We start from the raw sequence: 13,366 nt of genomic DNA on the forward strand, positions 1-13,366 counted from the left end.
ATTACCGGTCTTTTGCCTCATTCTACCATGTGCCAAACACTATGCCAGGTGCCATGGCTACAACAACAAATAAGACACGGTCTCTACACTTGTGGAACTCACAGTTTCATGAGACGGATGGGCAAGAATATCCAGCATCACAACAAAGCTCCAAAGGCATGAGACAGCATAAAACATTGGCAGAAATGTCACTATGGCAGAGCATGGATAGCCCCTAAAGAAATAAGAGGATTGTTCTGGAAAGGCCATTAAGGAAGCATCCTGTACAGATGGGGATATGTCTAACCTTTATTCCAAGGGCTGCTGGAGACCCCAAAGAAAGATATGCAAGAAGATGATGAGATCAGATTTGCAGTTTAGCAAATCCTCTCTTTAAAACATAGTCAGGAGACAAGACCACTTAATTCATATCAGAAATCCAGATGCGGAATTGGGTCACCTAGATTGAGGTCATGGTATTATGGATAGAGAGGAGAGAGGACAGATTGGAGAGATATTTAGAAAACAGACATTGCCTGTAGTGGCGATTTCTTTTTCTTTTTTTATTTTATTTCATTTTATTTTTAATTTATTTTATTGCATTTTAGGTTTTGGGGTACATGTGAAGAACATGCAAGATTGTTGCATAGGTACACACATGGCAGTGTGATTTGCTGCCTTCATCCCCATCACCTACATCTGGCATCTCTCCCCTTGCTATCTCTCACCAACTCCCCACCCCCCACCTTCCCTCCCCTATTTCCCCCCAACAGACCCCAGTGTGTAGTGCTCCCCTCCCTGTGTCCATGTGTTCTCATTGTTTAACACCCGCCTATGAGTGAGAACATGCGGTGTTTGATCTTCTGCTCTTCTGTCAGTTTGCTGAGAATGATGGTTTCCAGGTTCATCCATGTCCCTACAAAGGACACAAACTCATCGTTTTTGATGGCTGCATAATATTCCATGATTTCTTATGCCAAAGTTTGGGAAGATGGTCAAAGAGATAGAGGAGTCTAGAATGGCTCTAAGGATTGTGACAAAGGTGAGGGCATGGTGGTGTCTTCCCAGAGACATGGTATGCACTAAATGGAATTGATTGAAGGCTCTTATTTTGATAGTAGTGGGTATAGATAGGGCTTAACTCAAACTCTCAAATTTATTAATCACTTCATATATTACTTTCTTATCAAAATGGCATCAAATTGATTTCATTAAGTTAAAATACCTCTTTTTTATACCATTAAAGAATTTTTATAATGCTGGCAATTTTAGAGACCATGAAAAATCAATTGAAGAAATGTTCTTTCATTAGTTGGGTGCTGGGGTGGAGCAGAGTGTGGAGCTGCCTGGAACAATCTGCATCATCTGGGTCTCTGGCCATTACGTTTAGATGTGACCCTCACTCTCCCTGCACACTTACTTTTTCTCTCAATTTTTTCCTCCAATTTCTTTCCCCTCCAGCCTTGAATTTGTTATTTTATTCTTTCCTATTCCAGCATTGCCAAACTCTCCACTCTATTCACTGTGCTCTGGCTACAGCACAACCTCCCAGCTTTATTTGTAAAATAAAAGGAAAGGAATGGGCACTTCTTTTTCATGGATGGAGGATTCAGCGAGAATCACCACTGCTACCACAGAAGACATTTAGGGTAACAGGTGGTTGCTGAACCAAGTTAGAATTACCATACCCCTGCTATTTCCCAGGCAGATAAGCTCAATAGTGTTGACAAAGCTAGGGCAAGAGGACACTTGGGAAATAAAAAAGCCTCTCATACGTTAGAAAATCTTTGTGTCCCTTGATTCTTTTATTTCTGTCAAAGCAACCTTTAAATACTCATTTTTCTTTCTCTCCTATTTCTTTGATCTGTGGGTAGTATGTAAAAGCCTTGAATTCCCAAATATCCTACTCTCACAAGAGTTATATATATCTATATTTCCTTCAGGGGATCTTTTGAAATGCCTAAACTAATTTATTTTCTTACACAATTGGAAAAACCTGGTTTTAGGATCAGGCAAATTGAGTAGGAGATTTACTTCCAATGGCACCAAAACTTTCTTAAATAAATTCTGAGAAAATTGCCTTCATTCAGGAAGTAAACTGAAAGATATCCATCACCAACACCTGAGGCAACTCCCCAAGTCCTTGACCTTCCCTGAAATTTCTGTTGTGGCAGCTCCTGAGTCTCTGATTCTGAGAGCTGCCTGATTCTTGAATTGTTCTTTGCTCAATTAAACTCAGTTCAAGTTAATTTGTCTAATGCTTTTCTTCTTGCAGAAGATGTCAGAGTGGGATCTGCTGTAGGCTCCCAGTGGCCCCCAGGAGCACCAAGTGAGATACCTGCTGGGCCCACTGTGTCCATTGTCCTTGGTAGCCCCGGAGGATCATGGGTAAGTTCTTTGATTCCAAAGCTGCATGAATTTGTGTTTTGAGCTTTCCAAGTCTGAGCGAATTTTGGATCCAAACTGGGTTCAGAAGTCATGACAGAAACTGAACTGGGTCCATGATTGTACTGGATCTGATAATTAACTAGATTGGATCCAGTTAGAGGCCTCAGAGCCTGACTGTACCAAACAGAAGCTGGAAGTAAATGGCAATACTATAAGGGCTGAGAGCTCTGGCTTTAGGAAATTCATGGAATTTTTGTGTTCTATCCTTTGTAGGCTTTTCTTATGTGCTTAGGTAGGGAAAATCATTGGTTAAGTTGATCAAAGGTATCTGAGGATCAAAGTCCAGATTCATCAGAAAAATGGGACCCCTTAATTTCTGAAATCGGAATATTCCACTTCTGGCTATGCCTGCATTTACATGTATATGCTAGACACTGGAAGCAGCAAACACTTGGAAAAATGGCAAAGTCTTACTAAAGGTAGTTTTAAATTGCAGGGGAACATTCCCAATGAATAACACTGTATTTTAGGAAGTACATTTAAAAGTGAGGGCTCCTGAATTAGGCTCACTCTAAGATGTAAGGGAAAAGAGATAGCAATAGACTCTTTCCAGGTGTTATAGAAGGAATAGCAATGAATGTGAATAGAAAAATGTTCAATAAACAATGTGGAACCAGAAATCTTGAAAGTTTTGTTGCTTAAATATAACAGCCAGACAAATGCTTCCACCATTCATATGATCAGATATCTAGCTGCCTAGTGCCCTTCATCATGTGGTGGGAAGAACATATCCACTTGTTATGCAGTGGACCTAGGAAGTGGTTTCAGATTGGTTTTGGCATCTTTGAGATGGTTTTGGATAATATTCTGTTATGAAAGCTAAATACAAGTTATGATTGCATGCTATAAGAACAGCCTGAATTCATTGGCTGTTCAATCCCCTAAACCCACGCTGAAATCCTGCAGGGCAATTGATGTCAGAGACAATTTAGAAAGAAAAAGATAGCGTTAGCTACTGAAAAGTATGGAAATGGCTTTGGGCCTCAATTCTGCTGATGAGCAACACAATTGCTATGATAACTGACAATGCTCAGTTCAGCTTGGCAGAGACACAGACCTTGGATGACTTTCTCCAAGTAGCATGCCAGGACCCCCCAAAAAATATCAAATGACATAATAGGGGGTAAGCAAAGGAGAGAGAGGTCACAAGACACTTACTCCAATGGAGTTAAAAGTCAGGAGAGATGTCTGCTCACTCCAATTTTCTAGCTGAGACTGAAAACCAATGAATTCATCAAATGTCTTATAAAATAATAAAATTCGGCAACCAATTAATACCTGACAATTGAGTTGGAGAAAGAAAAGCGCATGTTCATGTAAAAGAAAATTTTGTAGAAATTCTTTGTTCTTCTTAAATTTTATCAAAATTACCACCACAATAAAATAATAAGACTGGTTTTCTTGAGAGCAGTGACTATCTATTTTCAATCTTGTATTCTTAGCACCCAGGACCGTTTCTGGCATAGAGTATGTGCTCAATAAATGTCTGTGAGTGGAATGAATATATGATCAAGTGGCCACATTTATACACAGACACCCACATATCACATTCACAATATCCACATGATAATACCTACACTAATATAAACTTTTTCTACTCATTATTTATGACCAAAAATCAGCAAAATTTTTCTGTAAGAGTCCAGAAAGTAATTCTTAGACCTCAGGCCATATAAATGCAAGTGACAGACTGAATTTAGTCCATTGCCTGCCCTTTGCTAATCCCTCATCAATCGCTACTTGGTTATGAAAAGCATTTGATTGGTTGATTGATTGATTTTTGAACCTGTCATGTAAATAAATGGAATTCGGAATGTTGTATATAATTATACTATTCGAAATATGTCACATGCCAGAAAAGTCCCCACGTTTGAGAAATTGCTTTGTTTTTAAAACAATGCTTTCATGTGGGAACTGGTCTGAGAGCCACTAAAAAACATCACCTTGGTAACCTATTGGTTATCCTGATAGCTTTGCCCCTAAACTGAGCGTGATTCTTGGCAAGACTGGGTAGAGGACAAGAACTTCACAAGCACTTTCTCTCCCTGGGATAAAAATACAGGGACAAGGACAGAATCTTAAGGAACTGCCAAGTTCACTAGATGACCAAATTTGAAGCTATTTTTTCATGTTGTCCTTTGGTCGGAAATACTTGAAATGCTTCTGTGTGTTGTAAGATTTGTTCTCCACTGTCACTTCCAGGCTGTCTCTCTTCCTTCCTCCCGCAAAACCCCAGAGTATTTGATGTGCATGTCATAGACTTCATTATCCATTATCCTTCCTCGTTGTTTTCATATCTCTCCCTCCAAATGTCTTCTCCTCATTCACTGTGTTCTCATCACCTGGATTCACCTATGCCACTGTCAATCACTGCATAGGATGGTGCTTAAGGACAGAGAATCTAGAAGCAGTCTGATTTGATTAAAACATGTCTCTGTCACTTACTAGCTCTGCTCTGTCTCTTAAATTATGAAATGGGTATAACAATAGTACCTACCTTGTAAGGACATTGTGAGAATTCAATGAGATTTTTTTGAAAAGGTAAATGCTTAGAACAGTTCCTGTTATAGAGTGAATACTTAACATATTAAGAAACTTCACAATTTGGAAATAAAGTAATACATACATGATACAAATGCAAATAGTACTAACTGGTAACACTTACTATATGCTAGACACTGTTGAAAGCATTTTATATAATGAACATTTTTAGATTTCACAACAACCCTATGAATTGGCTTATATTATTATCCTTTCTTTAAAGATGAAGAAACCAAAAACTATAGATGTGCACTACGTTATCCAAGGTTAGCAGCAAATAAGTGATGAATCCAAAAAGTGAGTAGTCCATCCCACTTCCTGGTGTCCAAACTATTTTTAGCTCCAACTATCTTTTTCTACATTCTAGTTCCACCATCTTGTCATCATCAATAGTTGTAGCACCTTCAAAATTTTAATTCCAACCCTCTTCTCTGACCATCTTCTGCACACCTTCAACATTTTAGTGACTTCCTTTTATATTCCCAAAGAAACATTCTTTGACCTCATTCAAAGTTTAAAGGCATTGACCTGACACCTTTTCACCATCTGTCACCTCTAATCAATTCTTCTCTTTCCCTATGCATCCTAAATTTTTTCATGGGCTAGTGCCGTAACACTCTTTTAAAAACACCCTTAACTCCTTTTCTTCATCTTCCCTCCATTATGCTATTTATCTGGCAAAACCCCAAACTCAGCCAACCAGATTATCCACTTCTTCTGTGCCAATGCTATAACCGCAAAAATACTGCTAAAAATCTCAACTTTACTAGGCTGCCCCATAATATTTCTCAAGAAAATGCACCCCCTTTCTGACTCTTACACATTCTCCTGTCTCCCCAAATTTCAAACATCTCTTATCTGCCTACTCTGTTTTCATAACACTGAAGCTTACTTTAGAAAGAAAATAAATATAGTTGCATAAGAACTATCATTGTTTTCTGCTAACAATTCAGTCAGCCTTTCAGCATTTGTACTCATCTACTGACTTAACCCTTCTCTTAAAAGGTTGCACATATTTCTGTTACAAAGAGAAAACCCTTTATCAGTAACTTAAATCCTTTCCATCTCATTTTCACCAGGAGTTACATCCTATAACAGTTACATTTCTACATCATTTTATTTCCCTCTTCAGGATTATTCATATTGGCATAGAAATATACCCCAATATCACCTATCTTAAAAACAAAACTAAAATGAACCCAAACTTCTGTGACCCTATATTCTTCTCTGGAAACTATTGGATATATCTTTTCCCATTTACATTAATATCCCTTAAAATATAATTTGTGTGTACTGTCTCTATTTCCTAACTTCATTTCTCTCTGTTTGCTTTAATAGAACTCTGAATCTTACCCTCTACTGAAATTGTCTTTATAAAATTGTAGATAGATGCTATTAGTTATTTATCCCAAAGATATTTTCACTCCATTTCTTTTCTTCTTCTCCTCCTGTTCTCCTCCTCCCTCTTCTTTTTCATTTTTGTTTTCTTCTACCCTTTCTTTTAGGTGATATTTTATAATACTTGGGCTTTTCTTCTGTGTGATAAGTAAACATAACCAATCCCGTTCTCAGTCTTTGGGTATGAATTGTAATTGATCATAGTCAAACAGGGTAATTTTTCTTGCCAATTGCTTGCCAACTTTGTTTGAAGAATAATCTAGGCCAGTGAGTATTCAGTGAAAGTCTATTGGGGCACTTCTGGGCAGTTTCTAATAAAGAGAGAAGGATGGAAAAAAACATCCTTTGCGGGGGATGTGACCATGCCTTCTGAACAATCCTGATGGAAAGCGACGGTGACGGGTGTGCAGAAAATACCATGAAGTAGAACATGTTTCTGACAGATCATTCTGGAAAACTCTCATATTAGAGTAGGAGATTGATGGAATTTGGAATTGATGAGTAATAAGAGACTAGCAAGGCTGATACAGTCATGGTTTCTTAAAGTGTTTTAACTAGTTGGTTTCCAGGGTGTCCATTTAAATAATCTTGGTCACTTTTCAAACAATGCTTTTGATTGTTACTCTCAAAGCAACATTCTCTTTTTTTTTTGTTGTTATTTGACATATGTCATTAACAGATGGTAGAACACAGAAAATGAGGAAAATGATGGAAAATAAAGTAAAAGTTAGGAGTCAGATGTTCTAGAAGTGAGGAATATAGACATATAACTACTCTTTCTATCCCTATAAGAGGAGAAAAAAGCAAGTTATGATGTTAGTTTCAATGTAATACAGGAAATCATTGCATTTTTTTGTTTATTAATAAACTTTTTTTAGAGCTATCGTAGTTCACAGTAAAATTAAGCAGAAAGTACAGAGAGTTCCTATATTCCTCCTTTGTCCCACACATACACAACCTTTCCCGTTATCAACATTCTATACCAGAGTGGCACATTTGTTAAAATCTTTCTTCACTTAGTAATACATGCTTAAGCTTCCTGCATGTTTTTCATGGTTTGATAGTGCATTGCTTTTTAGTGCTGAACAATATTCTATTGTCCTTATGTATGTACCACAGTATCCACTCATCTACTGAAGGAAATTTTGGTTGCTTCCAAACTTTGTCAATTATGAAACAAGTGTTATAAACATCTATGTGCAGGTTTTTGTGTAGACATACATTTTAAAATTCATTTGGGTAAGCGCCAAGGAGTGTGATTGCTGGATTGTATGGTAAGAGTACATTTAGTTTTGTAAGAAACTGACAAATTTCCTTCCAAGTTGGCTGTACCATTTTGCATTCCTACCAGCAACTAATGAGAGTTCCTCTTGTTCCACATCCTTGCCAGCAATTGGTATGGTAAGTGTTTTGGATTTTGGCAACTATAAGTTGTGTATAATGGTATATTGTTGTTATTCAAATTTTCAATTCCCTAATGACATATGATATTGAACATCTTTTCCTATGTTTACTTGCCATCTGTACGTATTCTTTAGTGAGGTGGCTCTTTAGAGCTTTTGCTAATTTTTAAACTGAAATTAATTTTTTTAATTGGGTTCATTTTCTTACTGTGGAGTTTTAAGAGCTATTTGTATATTTGGACAGAGGTCCTTTATTAGACATGTCTTTTGCAAGCATTTCCTCTCAGTGTATGGCTTGTCTTCCCTTTCTCTTGACATTGTCTTTCCAATTCATGTTTTTTAAATTGAAAATGTAACAATTTATTTTTATGCACTTGCAATGACATACCTCAGGCTTAAGGGCATCTCAAAGCTATGTGTAAACTTCATCACTGCTCCATCATCTGACTGATTCTCTGGATAATAAGTGTCTTTGGGCCAACCCGGTCAATCCAGACAGCCCTCCAGCTATTACGATGTCTTTCATTCAATATATTTGCCAAAATTGGAGCAAGTAAAAATATTCTCATGTTGGAAGGAAATCTAGCCCTAAATGAGGTTAAAAAAAACCTTAAATTCTAACACCTGTCTTTTAAACTATATTAACATGATACAAGTATGAAAGGAATCAACTTTATCTCCTCCTGCTTCAACAAAGGGAAATACAAGTGTCCTTCTTTATACTGATAACCGTGTCATATTTTCTAAAAGTAAACTTAAGAAGCAGTATGGGTCTTTTGGAATATGACTTCTATAAAGAACAGCTCGGCGTCCAATTCTGCAAAACAAAAAAATCATTGCATTTTGTAGACGTTCAATCTTACGTGTCCTCAGGCAACAAGGCAATTTACTATGTCTTTTGTAGGGATTCAGTCACTTTCAGCACTGAGCAGATTTATTCTGTTACTCAGGGATGCATTTGACTCTTAATTCATTTTGATGGCTTCTCGGGATCTAGTTTTTAAAATGAGATGTTTGCTAGTTTTATGTTTTATATATAGATGGTCTTTTATAGGTGAGAGCAACAGTTGGCCACATACACATGCGCGCGCGCACACACACACACACACACACACACACGCAGCTATAAGATGAAACAAGACTAAATCTTTTTATGTCATGTTGCGTGGGGTTTCAGACAAGTATACATACTTGAAAAGATCAAAGCTCTGTTCTGAGAAAAAAAGTGCTAACTTTACATTTAGGTTTCTCTGCTGCTCTACCTGTACTATTATAATTAATTTACAATGCATGGCATCTTTCCATTTTTGCCTCAGCTGCCAGAAAACAAAATACCACTCACTATCTGTAATAGGAATTGATTATTTTACTTTACCCTAGCCTCTCTACAAGCCTCATTTGCCTTTGGGCCTGTTGAACAATTTTGTCTCATATGTTTACGTGTTTTGAATGCATTTTTGCTTTGTTGTAAACATACAGTAGCTTTTAATCAGTAGCTCGAGGTGCCTCGTAGAAAAAGCTATTGTTTCACTTATTAAAACAATACATAAAAAAAAATCACATGTTCATTTCCCGAAATGTGGAGTGAATTTCTTCAAGCCTTGGAAGAAATTTACATTTACATGTAATAAAGCTCCCTGACTGGTAAATTTCCTGAGATGATCATAACAAACCTGTTAAGTCAAACTGAGAAGCGGTTTCTATTTGAGAGAAAACTGCTTTTGGCTGCCAGGAGATCCTTCTGTAGACATATTTTTGAGAATGGGGCAACTCATATGAATTCATAATGGCCAGAAATAAAGATTCTTAGTGCATGATGTAGGTGCTTTACTGGAAGGATGGTAAGTCTGGCTTAATATTGCTTGCAAAAATTATTTATGGTTGGCACTCTCAATGTGTTTAAAAAGTCTCTTTTCGCATTGGTTAAATGTTTCTGTCTTGCTTTTTATAATTTATTTGAAGTCTACCTTTGAAATGCTCAAAATAAGGTTGTTGTTGGACAGGCCTCTATCTGAAAATCAGGAAATATTTCTCGTTTTGGCCCTAGTTGGAACCCACATCATGTATATTAATACAGTGCTCTTGTTCTAAACTATGTTTTGTTTCTCAGTTGTGGCTGGGCTTTTATTAACATGCTTAAAGCAATAAATCGTCCTTTTTATTGAAGTAAGTTAATTGTGTCTTATAATGAAGAGCTCTAAACTTAATTTGTCAAATTTATGTTTGTACATAGGCCACTCCACTGAAGGAAGATCAGCTTAAGGAGGAATATCTTCTCAAATAACTATGTTGAATGAGCTCTTTAAAATCTTTCTTCAGCAATTACATTTTAAACAACTTAATTTTGTAAATGTTATTTTTGCTGGAGGTATGCAAAATCTTTCTACTAATATTCACGTATCTACTTCATCACATGCCATTTCCTGTTGGTTAGAATGCCCATCTTACTGGCAACACTCTTTCTTAGATAAAAAATACGTAGTCATCAACTTGTTTTATTACTTCCCATTAGAATGACCTCTCTGCGCCTCTTAGCCTGGATAAATCTGCTTCCTTTCAGTCCAGCTAAAATCTCACCATCTTGCAGCTTTATCTAATTGCTCCTTATCATTTTGGCAGAACATTATGTACGTCATGGAGGTCCGTTAGTGCATGTAATGTGTTCTTTAACTGGAGTCAATATAGGCAAGTATTTCCTGGATGTCAAAATTTTGTCCAGCAATAAGAATTACTTAATTTATTATTTGTCTTAGTCAAAATTGTAGGCCCTGGGATGAGTTTTCTTTGTTTCTTTTTGCAACAACCCCAGTGTGTTATTGCAGAGGATGTTGGTTTCTTTTGCCTTTCCTGAAGCCATTTACCCTTATTCATGTAATGGCATGTAATTCCTTTTAGTCCTGCCTCTAGGTATGGACATATAACTGACCAGAGTAAATGAGGTTCATTTCCCAGATATAGTTTTTGGCAGAACTTGGGGCTGTTAGTATGTTATCTGTTAGTTCTGGAAGCCATCATGATGGGAAAACATGCTTGAAAATTAAGCCATTTTAGAAAATAACAGGTTTATGAAACATATCACTTCCTGACGACCTTGAGTACCTGAATCCAGGTGTGCCAAAAGCTAGAGGCTCCTAGGTTCTTACTCAGTATATTTCTTTTATTTTAATTAGTTTGTTTTGGTTAAGCAAATTTGGCTTATTTTTTCATATTTGCAGTTGAAAGAGCTCTGAATATATATAATATATATCATATATAATTATATATGTTTAATTATTAGCCTTAATTCTATAGGTAGGGAAGTAAAACTGTGAGAGGTTTCGAAAACTGCAATGTTATTAACAAATGAAACTAGAATCAGACATACCTACTTCTAGGGTCCATTTTTCTCTCTGCTCTGCCGTACTGCATTACAAGTTTTTGGTATGTTTTGGCTTCTATGCTGATGTTTTGGATTCACCAAAAATTTCTATTTATTTATTTATTGGTAGATCAGGTCTATGGCTTGTAGTTTTATCATTTTCTGCTGGTATTTTGGAAGAAGGGAATGTGAGGGACACAGAAGCATTTGCATTCGGATTTCTTATGATAGAAGCTTCATTAAATCTTCTTTGGCTTTCCAGTGATTAACATTCATCTTCTGTGGTTTTTCTCTACATTTACAGAACCCTAATAGACATCAAAGTCATTCTTGTTCACGGAGAGACCATGTTAAGCTTTGAGTCTGTGTTACTTTGCTGTCCCGTATTTGCAATGGCTATCTCCATCAGTGTGGGTTATTTACAGAAACACAAACAAGGATTGAGTTAGACTGTCATGAGGACAACTATATTGGGAATATTGGAAAACTTGTGACTACTCTTAAGCTGGGTAAGAGACAAGGTTGCATGGAACATTTGAATTTTGTCCCTGGAATTGTCACTGCATTTCTGGGTGGACTTGGACAAAATTATTTTTTGAGATTTTGCCCAAGGAAAGTTAATAGGGGTAACAGAGGAATGAGTGAACAGCTCCAAGTGAATAAATTTATTCTTTACAGTGTTAAAGGCCTATATTCCCATTTTCCTGAAATTACTGTGTACTCACAAGCCAGATCTCAGAGACAGCCTTTTGAAATTTCAAAAATAGACCTTTTAACTTATAGCTAAAAGAATAAAAGCAATGATAGAAACCAAGCTAACAGAAAAATGGCCTGCTATACACACAAAGGCAGGTGGACCATTCTGGTCAGTCTGTCATTTACTGAGACCTAATTAGCTAGGCTGTCTTGGTGGCATTTTCAGAAAGGGAACCGGAATCCTTTGCCTGTAAATGTCTCCATTAGCTCAGTATGTGTTTTCATTGGCCTTTAGAAAAGGCTCTAGGTCTATTATGGTTTTGTTGATGTCTAACAGTGTTCTTGGCGCTGAGTGAGATATAGAAGAAGGCACAGGATCCACCCAAGGCACTTGCAACCTAAGTTTGTAAAACAAATAACTTGCTATTATTCCTGACTTTGCGGGAAATTGAGTTTAAATATCAGTGGCGCTAGATTCCAGAATATTTCTATTTGTGTTCCTTTGGGATGGGCCAGAATGACATTGGCGGAGCAGCTGCATTGCTTGGTATGCTTCCTTTCTTCCATTTTTAGCGTGTTAGACTTTCTTCCATATTCCAAGGATTTTTTCCATGGCCAAGTTAACCATATGTTGTATCTCAGCATCCCTTGTTTTGTTATAATATTTCCCTTCACTTTAGCCCACTAGAGTCTAATTTCACCCATCTCTACCTACTTAAGGTGGTAGGAAAAAAAAATTCACCAAGATAAACACTAAATATTTTTAAAAAGTGGGGACAAATGTTTGTTCTTATATGTAATTGTGTGACTATCCATGGTACTTCAAATAAAACCATGTATTTTCCATGTGAAGACCAACATAGGCAGGGGTTGAAAAATTGTGCAATATTCTCTGCACACGTAATTGTTTTTTTCCATGTTGGCAGAGAAGGGAAAATGTTACACCTCAACCTCCCTGATTATACTCTTGGGAAAGGTGGGTAAAGTTGAGAAGGTTGGGGGGTGGATGCCAGATGACTAGTGTGTTAGGCTATTTTTGCGTTGCTATAAAGAAATTCCTGAGACTGGGCAATTTATAAAGAAAAGTGGTTGAATTGGCTCACAGGCTTATGGTTCTGCAGGCCATACAGTGACTGTGGTGCTAGCATTTGCTTCTGGTGAGCCTCAGGAAGCTTCCAATCATGGTGGAAGGCAAAAGGAAAGCAGACACATCACAGGGAAAGAGGGAGCAAAAGAGCAAGGGCGGGGAGGTCCCAGACTTTTAAACAATCAGATCTCACAGGAACTAACTGAGTGAGAACAAATGTGGCACTAAGCGGGTGGTGCTAAACCCCTCATAGGGGATTCACCTACATGATCCAACATCTCCCACGAGGCCCCACCACCAACACTGGGAATTGCATTTCAACATGAGATCTGGGGAGGACAAACATCCAAACAATATCAATTGGTGAGGCAGAACCTTGAAAAGGGAGGCAAGAAATACAAAAATTGAAGCGCATTTTCATGGCTGGGTCTGGACTATTGTGGGTAGAAGCCTGTA

General features: G+C 37.3%; 1 long non-coding RNA gene across 1 annotated transcript in view; it reads left to right on the plus strand.

Annotated features, from left to right (window-relative positions):
- The first annotated feature begins 1,480 nt into the window (after positions 1-1,480).
- Positions 1,481-13,366, plus strand: part of LOC119471640 — a 248,972-nt gene continuing 237,086 nt past the window's right edge. The window contains exons 1-2 of the long non-coding RNA XR_005200701.1: positions 1,481-1,635; positions 2,255-2,367. This is a non-coding gene — a long non-coding RNA (uncharacterized LOC119471640). The remainder of the gene's footprint in view (positions 1,636-2,254; positions 2,368-13,366) is intronic.

The sequence above is a fragment of the Cebus imitator genome, unplaced genomic scaffold, assembly GCF_001604975.1.
Source record: "Cebus imitator isolate Cc_AM_T3 unplaced genomic scaffold, Cebus_imitator-1.0 Scaffold68, whole genome shotgun sequence".
Taxonomy (NCBI): domain Eukaryota; kingdom Metazoa; phylum Chordata; class Mammalia; order Primates; family Cebidae; genus Cebus; species Cebus imitator.